The following is a 14,823-nucleotide window of genomic DNA, read 5'->3' as shown; positions in this document are numbered from 1 at the left end:
TACTCCATTCTGATTGGCTAAGAAAAATGACGCAATTTGGTATATTTCTCGCTTAGATTTATTTAGTTACTAACATCCTCCGGACCAGAAGAAGATGCTGGGAGAATGGGTACTAATGTTACAAGCGGGCGAACGAGCGATCCGGTAGACGTGCGCAGGACGGCGGAGCGGGCGACGCTGTCGGAACCGTAACGGAGTTCAGTGATCCGAGCAGTGGGGTAGTAACCCCTTGGGTTGGTCTCTTCAACTACCCATACCAAATCACCGGTCTTTAGGTCAAGCTCGGCAGGCGTCTGCCACTTGGAACGTCGGTTCAGCGCTGGTACGTATTCTCTGATCCAACGAGACCATATAGCGTTAGCGTAAGACTGCGCGCGGGCGTAACGCTTACGATGATCAAACTCATCTACACCAATGATGGAAGGAAGACTACGTGCTTGGTTACCGAGGAGAAAGTGATTAGGTGTTAATGCGCCTAGGTCGGACGGGTCGGCACTTACGGGCGTTAGCGGACGTGAATTAAGTGCATGTTCGACCAGACAAAAAGTGGTACTTAAAATCTCATCTGTGAAGCGACGCGTTCCAAGGATTGTGTAAAGTACGCGCTTGAAACTACGTACTAGCCTCTCCCAGATGCCACCTTGGTGTGGCGCACTGGGCGGATTGAACCTCCACTTAATGCCTTTGTGGGCAAGTTCGACGGTGATGTTGATGGTATTCCAATTCTCGATATTCTCGCGTAGTTCTTTTTCCGCGCCAACAAAGATAGTGCCATTGTCTGACCAAATGATGGCAGGTGTACCTCGACGGGAGACAAAACGCTCCACTCCCATTACACACGAACTGGCGTCCATGGAAGGAACAATTTCGACATGAACGGCACGAGTAGTTAAGCATGTGAAGAGGAAACCCCACTTCTTCTCGGTAGTCCTACGTACAGTAACATAAAACGGGCCGAAGTAGTCGAGCCCGGTGTTCGTGAAGGGAGGAGACTGGTATGCGAGTCTTTCTACTGGGAGGTCAGCCATAATGGGTTGAATAGTGGCAGCGCGGAACATTCTGCACGTGACGCAGTTGGATTTAATTGAACGCAGTGAGGATCGTAACTTAAGGATGGTATAAAGTTCTTGCATTTTAGCCCTCAGGTAGTCAATACCTTGATGAGGATGTTTAACGTGGGTGTGCCTGAGGAACAATTTTACAAATGCATGGCGTGCGTCAAGAACGATAGGATAGGATGTTTTACATCAAAATCAACTTCGACCAACCGTTTGATGCGGCCAGCCGAACGAATTAGACCATTTGGTCCGATGAAGGGTGAAAACGAGGCAATACGGCTACTCTGTTTAACGTATTTGTTTTCGAAGAGATCTTTTTGTTTGGAAGTAAAAGATTCTCCTTGAACGAGATACTGAAGATGACGCTCGGCTTCGTCAAGCTCAGTGGGATCTATTGTACTACCATCGATATTGCGGTAGCATTCATGTGAGGGTAACAGCCGGAGTATGTATGCTGTTATTCGAAGCAACTTCTGATAAGAACTGTACTTATCGAAGGGAAATAGTTGCGGGGGTGGTTCCTTAGTTGACTTGGTTACGGATGCGGCCAATGATGTATTGGTTTCGTCAGTTTCCTTAGTTACTATACCAAGTTTGATGTTTTTAACTACTTCGATGCTTGGTTCGAACGGGAATTCCTTGGTTCTTAAGAAATCTGGACCCTTTACCCAGCTACTTGATTGCAAAACCTCAGCGGACATACCACGAGTACCGGCATCTGCTGGATTATCGCTTGAGGCAACGTGGTTCCATTCGTCAACGCTAGTGTGTTCTAAAATCTCGCATACGCGGTTTGCAACAAATATTGGCTGCTTGCTTGTGGAGTTGAGCCACTGCAAGACAGTAGTGCTGTCAGTCCACATATAAACTTTGTTGACATGCACAGTAAGGGCTCGACAGATATCTTGTTTCAACCGAGCGGCCAGTAAAGCAGCTTGCAGCTCTAGCTTTGGAACAGTCATGACATTCATAGGTGCTACGCGAGCTTTACCCAGGACAAACGCAAGCTCCGTTTGAATCCCACTCGAAGTAGTTACTCGAGCTCGGAGAAATGCAACGGCACTGAAAACCTCTTGTGAACTATCGCCAAACATGTGGAGTTCCAGGTGATCAAAGTTTCGCGAAAAGTAACTCCTTGGTATGGTGATTTCGGCAAGCTTGGGTAGTTCTACACTCCATTCGAGGAACTTTTTGAAAGTGTCTTTGGTAATTCTTCATCCCAGTGCTGCCCGCTGACACGCCAGATATCCTTCAGTAACAATCGGGCACCAACAGTAAATGGTGCCATTAGGCCAATGGGATCAAACAGCTTAGATACTAGGCTCAATACCAAGCGCTGTGTTAAAGACTTAGTTACTGTACTGGAGGTACCCCGACTCACAACTAGAGTATCATTGTTGTGATCCCATTTCAACCCAAGCACGTGCGAAGGATCCTCCCTAGATGATGCAATTACTTTGGTTCGGTAGACTGAGTTGACCCATCAATTCGATCAGCCAGATTTGGTACATTGCTTACAAACTTAGTAAGCTTGAACCCACCTAGATGGGGAAGATGCACCAACTCCTTCGATCTCTTGAGAGCCCTCTCAGGTGACTCCACCGAATCCAAGTAATCGTCCATGTAGAAGTTTTCTAGGACGGCTTTGGTTGCTTCCGGGAACTGATTAACATTTTCTCGGGCCGTTTGTTGCAGTACATAATTAGCGCATGTGGGCGAGTCTTTAGCCCCGAATATATGGCGCGTGTATTGATACACTACAACATTTGTTGTGGGGTCCTCCCGCCACAGAAAACGCAGTGATGGCTGGTCACAGTCAGGGACAACCACTTGGAGGAACATACCCTCGATATCTGCGGACACGCCAAATTGATGTTGACGGAACCTTAGTAGTACATGGATTAGGTTTTGGAGCAAGTCGGGGCCAGTGAGCAAAGATTTATTCAAAGAAGTACCGTGGAACTTTGCTGCACCATTTAATACCCTACGCACTTTCCCCGGCTTGTTCGGATTGGTTACGGGGTGATGTGGTAGGTACCACTCTCTATCCGACCACTGCTCGAGTTTGTGAGCATCAGGGACTGTAATCAAGTAACCTTTTTCCAAGTCTTCACGGATGGTATTAGCATAAGTTTCTTTCAATGATGTATCTCTCGAGAGCCGCTTTTCGAGAGACTTGAGCTGTACCAGTGACGAAAAGTAGTTATTCGGGAGCTGGATGTTGTCATCAGCCCATAACAACCGACATCGTACATTTGGCCGTTATGGAAAGTTGTTGTTTCAAGTATTTCCTGCGCGCGAGCATCCGCTGCGGATCTTGGGTCAACTTGCTTGAACGCGCCGTACGATTCCATATCATACCAAGATTTAACCTGACAAGCTAATTCAAAATCCTGTTCAATATTGGCTTTGAAACACGTGGAGCCTAAACTTGAGCTTGACGGGAGTGGGCCACTTAAAACCCAACCTATGGGCAAGCGGACAGCGAATGGTGAGCACTTTTCGTCGGCTGAAAAATACTCTAACGGGCGGATGGCATGGTAGACATCCTGTCCAAGTATCATCTCAATTTCTCCATAGCTATATTTTACTGGATCTATAACTGCCAAATGTGTGTACGTTTCTTGCATGGACTTCACGTCAATGATATCGGAACCTACGTTTAATGTTTCCCTCACGTAGGGACGTACAGTAAATGCTTCGAAGTCTTGATCTTTGTGAGTTGTCACAGTCAATTGAACCAACTTTGTGTCTATGAGTTCTTCCGTGTTTATACCCTTGACGGTAAGTTTTAATGCGGTACCTTGCAAACCGAGTCTAGCTGCGAGACTATCGGACACCCAAGACTTACTGCACGCGGTATCGCATAAAACCAACGCCGTAGTACTAGTATCAAAAGAGTTAGTAAGTTTTAATTCCGTGACCTGAAGGAGGCCTTTGACATCCGTCACGGAAGACAGAGTGGTTGTTTTGCTTGGCTGCTGTTGACCAGTAGATGGCCTACCAGTACCTGCGTTCGACTTCGAAGTATCGATGTTGTTGTTTGTTGAGGGTTTAGCTGGAAAAAACCTTTCAGCTCCATGAAGTAAGGTGTTATGGGAGCTGTTGCAGCCGTCTTTCCTACACTTACGGGGACTTGGGCATTGCCTAAACATGTGTTTATCACGCAAACAAGAGAAACAGAGCTTTGCCTCAGCCACGACCTTGGCTTTCTGCGTGGGGGTCTTTTCTTTGAAGACACGGCATTCCCACAACCGGTGGCTGCCTTTGCATACAATGCAAATAGAGATTGATGTTAACGGAGATCTCTGTTGCGGCTTAAGATTGCTCGTGTGTTGCGTAATTGCAGCAAATGCCTTTGATGCAACTTTTGACTTTGTTACTGGGTTGGTGGTATCCTCAGTCCTTGTTTTAGTTGCGGTATTCTTCATTAAATTGTGCGCTTCAGCCTTCTCCTTTAAACAGTCATTGAAATCCAGAAGAGTAGGTTTCACCCTATGCTTTTTGACCGTGAAAAGTGACCACGATTCCTTCACATTGGGTGGAAGCTTCTGTACGGCGGTGTTGAGAAGCGCAGCACTCTTTTAAATCTGAATCGTATGAGAGCGATTTAAATACCCTGACAAGACTTGAAATGCACCCTGAATTGTTAACGATTTTGTCGCTATTGTGCATATTCAATGGTGGAAAGCTGCTGAGTTTGTTCAAATGGGCACTTACGACCGCCTGTGGTTAGCCAAATTAACGTTCTAAGGTCCTCAGTGCGTCTTTGTACATTGCGCCGCAGTAGGCGAACTCAGCTATAGCTGTTTTAGTTAGCTTTACCTGTTACGAGGGTCTTAAGGTATTTCAATTTTACATCATCAGTTAAGGACTGAGAGTCAATTGCGCTTTTAAATTGACCATACCATTCGTGCCACTGTAGGGGATCCCCGTTGTATTGGGACAACTTCCATTCGGGTAGCGGGTCATTCCTCTTGCTAGTTAAGGCGTCAGTGAAGGCCTTAATCAAGCTTGCATTTTCAGATACTGGCGCTGGAGGCGTGGGATGCGGTGGGCCACCCCAGCACAATGGTATCGGCGCAGTATGCCCGTATGTTGGATGTATAACCGGCTTGACAAAAGGTGGCGCGATGTTAGTAGTTGTACTAAAGGGGTTAACAGGGGTGCTACAGTTTGCTGCGTGGTTGCTATTAGGATTTTGTAGTGCATTCAATTGCAAGATGGGATGGCTGATGGTGGGGTTAGCTGGGGTTTGGGGTAGGTTCGGTTGAATTTTTTTGAAGACGGTTGCATTATTTGTCGCCTGATTTATGTTTGTGGGGTTATTCTCAGGAAATCGCCACAAGTTCAGATCAGAGTTACAGTTCATTGGAGGCTTCGGTGCGGTAAGACACGGTACCAGGCGGGCTTGAGGCGATTGGACAATGTTTAGTTGTGGAATGTGTGGGACGGGTAGGTAGGTTGTTGCGTTCATTGGAATTGACGACGAGATCACTTGAGGCTGAAGATTAAATAATTGTTGAGGCGGGAATACGGGAGGCGGGTTCAAGAGTGGGTTTAAACTAGGAGGGACATTATGCGGGGAATGGGCAATAGGGACTTGTGTTTGGTGTGGAATGTTACTCAGAGGTGGTTTCTGTTGTTGCGGAACATGAGGCATCGACATATATAATTGGCAAGGCACACTGGAGCTTGTTGGACCCAAGAACTGATTTGCTTGTGGGTTGGTTGAAAGATCAGGTACAAAAATGGAGTTCGTTGGTGCCATAACGGGTGTCGGTGGCCGGGGAGGTTGCGTAGGTGGCTGAGGTGGTGGGAGTGCGACATTTTGTGCGTCGACTGATACTTGGTTCACTTGGTTCACCTTACTAATGCCTGAGGGACTATGTGCCCGCTCAACCCTTTGATCACTGAGTGATTGCTGTAGTTGAGCCTGGAGGTATTCCCGATACAACGCTTCTTGCTGAGCGACAGAAATTGCAACTCCTTGCCGTGTGTACTGAGAAAGCATTTCAAGACGGTTTAAGTTACCGGCAACATTTCTTGTGTTTTCTGGAGGATTACTAGGGGCAATATCTTGAACAGGAGGGTCAGCGGTTGCTGAAACAGGACGAGAAAAATTTAACTCACTTGCAGCAGTCAATGAATTACCTGCTGGAAAAGAATTTACCCAATCCTGAACAAGTCTCTGACTTCTATCTGATCCCCTATCTTTAAGCAAATTCAGTTCACTTGAGTGGTGACTAAACAATGAATGGTTATCCATTAATTCAGCCTCATCTAATTTAGCTGCGGCAACACGCTGGCGGTGGTCTTCCTCTGATCCTTGAAGTGCAATCTGCTCCATTTGTATTTCAAGCTCCTTTTTTCTCATGGCAATTTCGTGTTTTTGTTTAGCGAAGCGCATGGAAGCTTGTTCTTGTTTCTCGGCCTCTTCGCGTTTTAGTTTTGCCATGAGAAAGTCATGTTTACGCTGGCTAGACATTGATGATGCTGTTCGACGTGAACTTCTCTTAGACTGACCTTGAGGGTTAACGCTCTTATATACGGTGTCTCGGTGAGCAACTGAGTCAATATAGCTTCTAGCCGCAAGCATGAATTCATCATTGTTCTTAGTTACATCATCCAACCATTGCTCAAGGACAGGGTAAATTGATTCTGGGTTCTCTGCTTTGCTGGCCAAGTCAAATAGTTCTTCATTCTTCTCCACCAGTTTACTGAAGACATCCTTCAACTTAGAAACCAAGCGTTCAACTTTAATCCTCCTGTCTTCACGATCTATGGCATCTGTGATGTCCTTATGGATGTTACATAACTCAGATTCTAGATTAGATCTTGCACTAAAGAGCTTTTTCAATTTTTCTTGCTGTTCGGCCATGATATTGAAATGGCTAATTTATCAATGAAGAGTAACTTTCAACCAAACACGTGGAATGAGGGTTAAACCGAACTCAAATGACGACGACTTGGTAATCAAGACGTCGAAGAGCAGAAAAGAAGTTACCGAGTAAGGAATTACTCGGCAAAAGTGAGTGAAAAATTAGAGAGGGCGTCTAACGTGCTTGAAAGCAACGTGAGACTAAACAGGAACACAGGCAACCGGGGAAAGAGGACTGGGTGGACGAAGCACGACGAAACGGGAAACGAAGCAGACGGGGCGGGAAGGACGGGCGAACGACGCGTAACGCAACAGGGAACGGAACGGAACTGGCGAAAACGCGGGTAGTAAACGGGCGACGCAACGGACGGGACGGAAACGCTGAACGAGCAACGCACGAAGAAACGGGAAACAAGACGGACGGAACGGAGGCGTTGAGCGAGTAGCGCGCAACGAAACAGAAAGGCGGGTCGGAACGGGCGGGAGACGATTACGCAGCGAGCGGGGAGGTCGGGAACCACTATGCTAGCAGACCGCAGCAACAAACTCAACCAAACAAACTAGCCGTAACTCCAGAACAAACTTAAGTCACACCCTAGGAAGGAGGAGAGATGCTACTGCAAGAGACAAACTAGCACAAGTCATTATGGGGCTTAATGTATACAAATAACGAACTAATTTACGGCAAAGCAGTAGTATACTAAATGGAAGAAAAGAGCAAAAAATTTACTAGCCGTAATTCTAGAATGAACTTAAGTCACACCCTAGCAATATTCAAACCTAAACAACCGATCAGCATACCAACAAAATTAAACAAACTACAGCAAAAGTTAAGTAATACGCAGTGCTTCTGTAGTCTATGAAAGCTGGAAAAGTTAAGAAACAATCTAGCCGTAACTCCAGAATAAATTTAAGTCACACCCCAAAAGACAAAAAACCAAACCAACTAACAATCATACAGTTACACGCAAACATAGAGCAGCAAAAAATAATATACTACAGCAGGAAGGCTAGTAAATTAGTAAAGTTGAAAAGTCAAAGGACAATTCAGCCGTAACTCGAGAATAAACTTAAGTCACACCCTAAAAAGCTATAAGACCTAAACAACAAACCAGCATACTAGCATACTCAACATACTACAGCAAAAACAACAACATACTTCATCACATATGACATACTACATCGAAAATCGGAAAAGTAGCGAAGAAAACGAAAAGCAAAGTTTTGGGAGAGCGACGTTATTGAGAAAAAACGGAAATAATTTTGACGAATTTGTCAAAATTTTATGCTTTAGTCTTTTTTTTCAAAATTCTAGTCAATTTTTTCTGCAAATTCTTGATTACGGAACGGTAATCCAGTAAACTGGACGGATTTAAGCTCGAAAATACGGTTTATCTTTATTCGGTTTTGATTTTCTAAAGTTTTTAGAATTGCATCAAAATTGACCAAAATTTTTCAAAAATGAACAATTTAGCATAATGTTTTCTCTATTTTCTCCATATCAGGAGTATTTTTTGATATTCGAACCGACTTGATCACTTTTTACAAATTTTTGACAATTCGACCAAAAATTTTCGAAATCGATGTTTTTCGTCTCAAAAATTATGTTTGCGGGGGGGGGGGGCCTTACCAATAATTTCTATAAAGAACAATTTAATTTTACTACACCAATGTCAAAAAATTCACGAGTTGGGTTTCTTGCCGTCTAAGTGATAAATCTAATTAATTCACTCAAAACAGCAACAAAAATTCATTAATGTTCTGTCTTACAGTTTTTTGTTGCATCAGTTGCATAAAATCACCCTCTGTTTGGCTCATCTAAGGACATGAGCATTGCGCACACTCATCTTTGCATGTTTGCTGGATGTATCCCTGTTATTGGAAAGGGTATTGGAATGTGAGACTTCTCGTAATTGTTTGGGAGCGATGGCATGAAGAAGTTAGTCCCTCCAGAAGAGACCATCATCTGTCCTGTTCAGGGGTTCCGGACATCTTCCGACCCTGCCCACACAACAACCGTCTACGCTCTCCGATGTCCGGTGGAATAAAACAATCTGCATTGTCATAAATAACTTAAACTTGCAGATGAGTTCGAATCCCGACAAACAAGAGATCGCACGTTTCATTCGGATCGAGCTTTCCAGCTGTAAGTCACTTGACAAGAGTAATCGGTGCTACTTCCAGCCCTCTTAATTCCACCGGGGGGTATGTATAAATACCTTGCCTCCAATGGTTGCACAAGACAATGGTTTCTGTTTCTGAAACTAAAGGTGGCTCAGTGTGAAGGAGCGGCGCCAATATAAAGGTGTAAAACACATTCGTATCGAGTCAATTCAGTCTAAACAATGTATAAGCAACATATAGTGCTATAAATCAACGTAGTAAGATCGTATAAAGCAACGTATTCGTATTGGTGATAGCAACAAGTGAGAGTTTAGACGGCAAGGTTTTTTTTGATGCTCTTTTACTGGTTTTTTGTCTGATGTTATTGACGTCAGAATCGGTTCATAATCGATCAACAATCGTCTAAAGAACCTAAAAAAATTAAGCCGAAAACCGCCTTATTCGATACATATCATGGTATTATTTACTTAAAATTAGGTTATACGAACTTTTCCGGAACCTTTTGTGTATATTAGACGCAATTCTATACGTAATTTAAATACTCGATTATGATTGGCTAAGAAAAATGACGCATTTTGGTATATTTCTCGCTTAGATTTATTTAGTTACTAACACTCTCATCACGCCAAATTAGGTAGTCTGAGAAAAAAATGCGAGAAAAAGAATCTGATCAGATGTCATGTGATCAAAAGTGAATTTGGTCTAGGGTGGCGTGCTCAGAGGTCACATTTTTCTAAAACAAACTCGTCAGAGGTTACTTTGGAATGGGACGGTCTGTAACAGATTTTGTCTGAGACCTCAAACTGGTCGAGACAGATCAAACATCGAAATAATGCCAACTATTATTAATTCTAAAAATGTCGCCTAGATAATGATGTGAGAGGAAAAAAATCCACAAAAAATGGCATAGATTTTATAATCTAAATTCTGAGTAAATCTTAGTAGTCGTTTTGTCTCAATAAATTCTTATCATCAAGCGTCAACTTTTTTGCTATACCAATTTCAGGAAAATTGTTTTAGTGCCTTGAGTGAATTGTCCATAAATTTCTCCTGTTGTTTTGCTGGACTGGCCTAATCAAACGAAGTTCTAAGCGAATGAACCGACGATACTTCCCAATTCAAGTAAATTTGCAAAATGCATTATTTGTAATGAATTTCTCTTTTTTCTCAAATTTCAATTGAACTGATGACTAATGGACTAATGGGGTAAAATTGAAATGCTAGTCAGAAATGCAGCTCCAAAATCTTGGCAATCATGTAGTTGCTCAAATAAATAAAACACCTCTTGTTTAGCCTTTTAAAAAAAATTAGTAAGTCATAAGATTTGTATTCATTAGTTCAAAGTCAAGAAACTTTAGCAGGTGTAAGAGGCTTGGATGACTATGAATTTCAACAAAATTGATAACTTCTTCACCAATTGTAAGTCATGAAAAATCATAAAAACACATGAAAAGCATTTAAAAAACAATAAAAAAAAACAGATATTGTATACAAACAATCCAATCAGTGAAGAATTGTAAAGTTTTCTCTAGAAGATAATTTGCACTTCAATCTAATTGTTTTTATTCTTTTTCCAAAAGTTTTCCTTGAAAGTATGCAATTGGTTATGGTTCATTTTGGTTAAAATCAGTTAGAATAACGTTATAGCAGATTTGCTGTGCCGAGGATAGTGTTCCAGAAGGAAGCGTCTTCTGTTCAAGATTACGAGCCCTGCGTTAAAATTAGTCAGTTTGGGAAAAAAGGCGCGCAAAAAGTCTCTTCAGAGGTCACTCCAGTCTGTGACCTTCTGATAAAAAAAATTCACTTGGGCATGTTCTAGTCAAGTTAGTTATTTTCGTTCTGAGAAGATGTTTTTTTTCATTCTTTGTCAATTTTATCAAATGATAATTTGGTCTGGGACGGCCTGATAGCAGGTCGCTTTTTCCTGGGACTGTTTGGTACAGATCATTTAGGTCTGTGAGACTTCAAACCAGGCAAGCCAGATTAAACAGCAAGCTCAGACAACAAACATATATCGGATAACAATTACATATCGGCTCGCTAATGATGTACTATAAAAAAAACTCCTACAGATTTTAGAAAATAAGTTTTAAATGTTAAGGTGAAGTCTCATTATTATTTATCAATTTTTCGGTGTTTCATATCATTTTTGCCCAAAAATCCATCAGCCGCATTCTGTGTTTCAAAATGGCAGAAAAATAATAGCTTGAAAAATATTTTAAGATATTGAATGAGTCTCAATAACTGAAGTTCAGAAACTTTTAATTTAAACAAAAAATATAAACTTGAAAGCGAGTAAAACGGGAATTTGGTACATTTATAACCAAAAAGAACATGACAGACATACACCTCAATTTTACTATTGAGCAGTAACAATTATGCATTGAGGCAAAATATTATTCCTGTTTTCGTCCAAGGCAGAGAACCTTAAATTATAGTAATACAACAAATTGTTCAGCAAATAAAAGTTATCAATCGTTGAAACTCTGCCTGACAGAAAAAAGGTCTGAATGTATTAAAGAAGAGTATGTTAAAAACGAGTAAAAAAATCGTTGAAATGGTTCTTTTTCCTTTTCCTTGGGTTTTTATCCAATTTTAAATGCAAGATTCTTGTTTAAATTCACAAAAAGTGTATCTCATCTTGGTGAAAATTTTGTGAACATTTACGCAGAACAAACCGTACAAAAATAATACAAGCAAGTGCTAAGAAAATGATCCAACCTAGTTTTAACAATTTTAGGAGAGGGTGAGAGATAGAAAAAATTCCATAATCTTCTTAATGAAACGCTGATTATACGGCTTCATGCTTCTTTATATTTGTTTTATCAATTTTAAACAAAAAGTTGGCACCGTTTCTTGACAGCATCCCCAAAGATTTTTAAATCAAAATTCTACTTTTCGAAAACCAAGATGAGGCATAATTTCCGGGCTTAATCATCATTTTGATTAATTTTAAATCTTTTTGCAAATTTTGACAGCTTTCCTGCGCTTCTCTGATTTTGTTACAATTGCATTTGCTTAATCTGAAAATTCACATCTTTTCCATTTTCCGGCTTTTTGAGGAACATTCTGAAAAAAAAAGTTTTTGACGGTTAAATGACCATTCACCCAATGCTATTATACCCAATGCACTTTAAGAGTTTCGTTCAATAATTCAACTACAAGTAAGCAGTCGTTATTACACATATGTAGTTATTTAACATACGCAGGCGGGTGATTTAATTCTATGTCTGGTCGTGATAATTTCATATCAAGTACCACGGGCCGCTGAGGCATGACCATGGCCATTGAGTATGTTAAAGCATACGCGTAATAGCGACTGCTAATTTGAAGTTGATGTACTTAATGATAATATATATATCAAATTGCTGTGGGTATAATGGCATTGGGTATAATGGATTTGTAGTATCAATTTAAAATCAATTTTCTGATATCTTACCCAGTGCAGCACTATGGACTAAAAATAGTTGACTAAATGACTGGAAATACTGTATAAATAATTTCGAGATCTGTTTCAACTGAGCCCACAAAAATCCAACATCAATAACATAGCTGGCAGATTGCCAGAAAATAGCCGCAATAGATTCGTAGATCGGCCGTCTAGAAAAACAGTAAAAAAGACAGACAAAAAAATCTTTTCATTGAAGGCTGATCTGTTATATTTTGATTAAAAATCTGTATAATTTATTGCTGCATCTATTAGCTGATCTCAATTAACCTTCATTTAGAGTGACACAAACCCATTTGACCTTATCTCTTTGAATTAAAGTAAAAAAAAGTCAATTTCAAACTGAGGAAGTCATTTTTGAGAGTGAGGTAAGTCAAGTGTGACCAAAAATTTAATCACGCGAATGAACAAAAAAAATCGCTCCACTAAGAGCGAAAAATGACGTCACGCATGCAATTCAGTTGAAATTGCATGAACGAAATGAACAAAAAGTGGCTGTGACGTCATATGGTCGTAACAAAAATCATGACGACGAAATAAAAAACATAGCCGGTAGAATACCGGAAACGACTCGAATCGTCGTGCAATATAATATCTACCCTAACCTTACCGAAATCAAAATATCAAAAAAGACGAAAAACAACAAAACTACTAGCCCAAAAACACAAAAAAGTTTTAAATGAATACACTTTTCAGTTCAGGGGTGCGGTTTGCTTTGTGTGTGTGTGGGGGGGGGGGGTTGGTAGATGGGGTTGGTAGGCCTGGGGATAGGTAGGTGGGGGGAGGGGTAGGTAGGTGGGGGAGGGTTGTAGGCAGGTGGGGGGTAGGTACGTGGGGGGGGTAGGTACGTGGGGGGGTGTAGGTACGTGGGGGGTGTAGGTACGTTGGGGGGGGGGGGGGGGTAGGTACTTGGGATGGAGTGGGGGGGGTAGGTACGTGGGGGAGGGGGTAGGTACGTGCGCGGATATTTTTTTTGGGGGGGGGGGGTAGGAGGTAGTTAAACGGGATCAAAAATTCTCAAAATGACCTCTTAACCTTGAATATTAGACATTTAGCAAATGCTATATATTACACACTAAGCTATTGTTAAAGCCCAATGTTCGAAAACAGAAGTCAAGAATCGAAAACGGAGGTAAACTCTCGAAACAAAAGAAGTCAAAATTCAAGTCATGAACAAACTTGCTTTAGCTATAAAAAAAAACCTGTAGAATCTCATTACTCCTCTTCGAGTCGTAAAAACCAAAAGAAGGCCAAAAGTAGCCCCAGCTATCGCTGTGCGGCTATTAATAAAAGAACTGATGATGAGCTCCTTCTATTGTGTTTTGTAAATCGTATTTGAAATTCATATCTGCAACTTACTCTGAAATATGAATGATTTTTCAGGTATAAAGATTTTTGGAATGACAATTTTATGAGGGAAAACCTGAAACACAATTATAATAACCAAATAAGCATTTCTTCGAACAGAATCTTCCAGACAACTTTGTTTTTTCAAAATCTTGCACGATGATCATTTTTCTATCAGAAATTAGAGCCATTTTAAGCCAAACAATGCCAGTTGCGTACAAGATTACCGTACAACTTCTACTAGGTCTAACATTTTTCGTGACAAAAATGCGCATGGAAAAAATATAATGTTTGCAAATGTCTACCCGTGTTGAGAAACAGCGACAAAACCGACGCAAGAAGCTTTTTTGTAGGAACTGTCGATTATTGTCGTTTTTGTCGGTATCATCGTAATAAAAAAGTCGATAATTGTAGTTTTTGTTGTTATCGTTGTTCTCGTTCCCGACTCGCGGAGCTATTAGTCAACATATTAAGGAAATGTAAACTTTTTGATGAATATGATTGACAGAAGGTGTGCCCATGTTTTAATTGAGCATAAAATATTCCCGACACTGTTTATTTTCATTTTATTCGTATTTCTGTTCATTAATCCGGCTCGCAATAGGTTACCATGCGAGATACGTCCTCAGACCCAGGTTTAAATTCAGACTTATGAAAAGACGATGCTCGGTCAAAATGTACTATGAGAGACCATACTCGATTCAAATGAGCAATGAAAAGACTAACTTGATTTTAGTGACCTGCTGAAATTTAGCTTGACTCCAGCAAGTCACTAAAGATTTTGATTTTTCAAAGATTTTTAGATGTACACAAATAATACATGGAGTTACGAACAGTGTCGTACAATGGACGCCGAGAAAGTTATTCAAAAGTTGTTGTTGCCATCGTTTTTGTCCATCGTTTTGATGTTTAATCATGTTTTGTTTTTGTTTTTGAAAACTGTACATGTATGGTTTTCACCATGC

The sequence above is a fragment of the Convolutriloba macropyga genome, chromosome 1, assembly GCF_964194025.1.
Source record: "Convolutriloba macropyga chromosome 1, txConMacr16.3, whole genome shotgun sequence".
In the NCBI taxonomy this organism is placed as follows: domain Eukaryota; kingdom Metazoa; phylum Xenacoelomorpha; order Acoela; family Convolutidae; genus Convolutriloba; species Convolutriloba macropyga.
Note: the sequence above shows the minus strand (reverse complement) of the source record.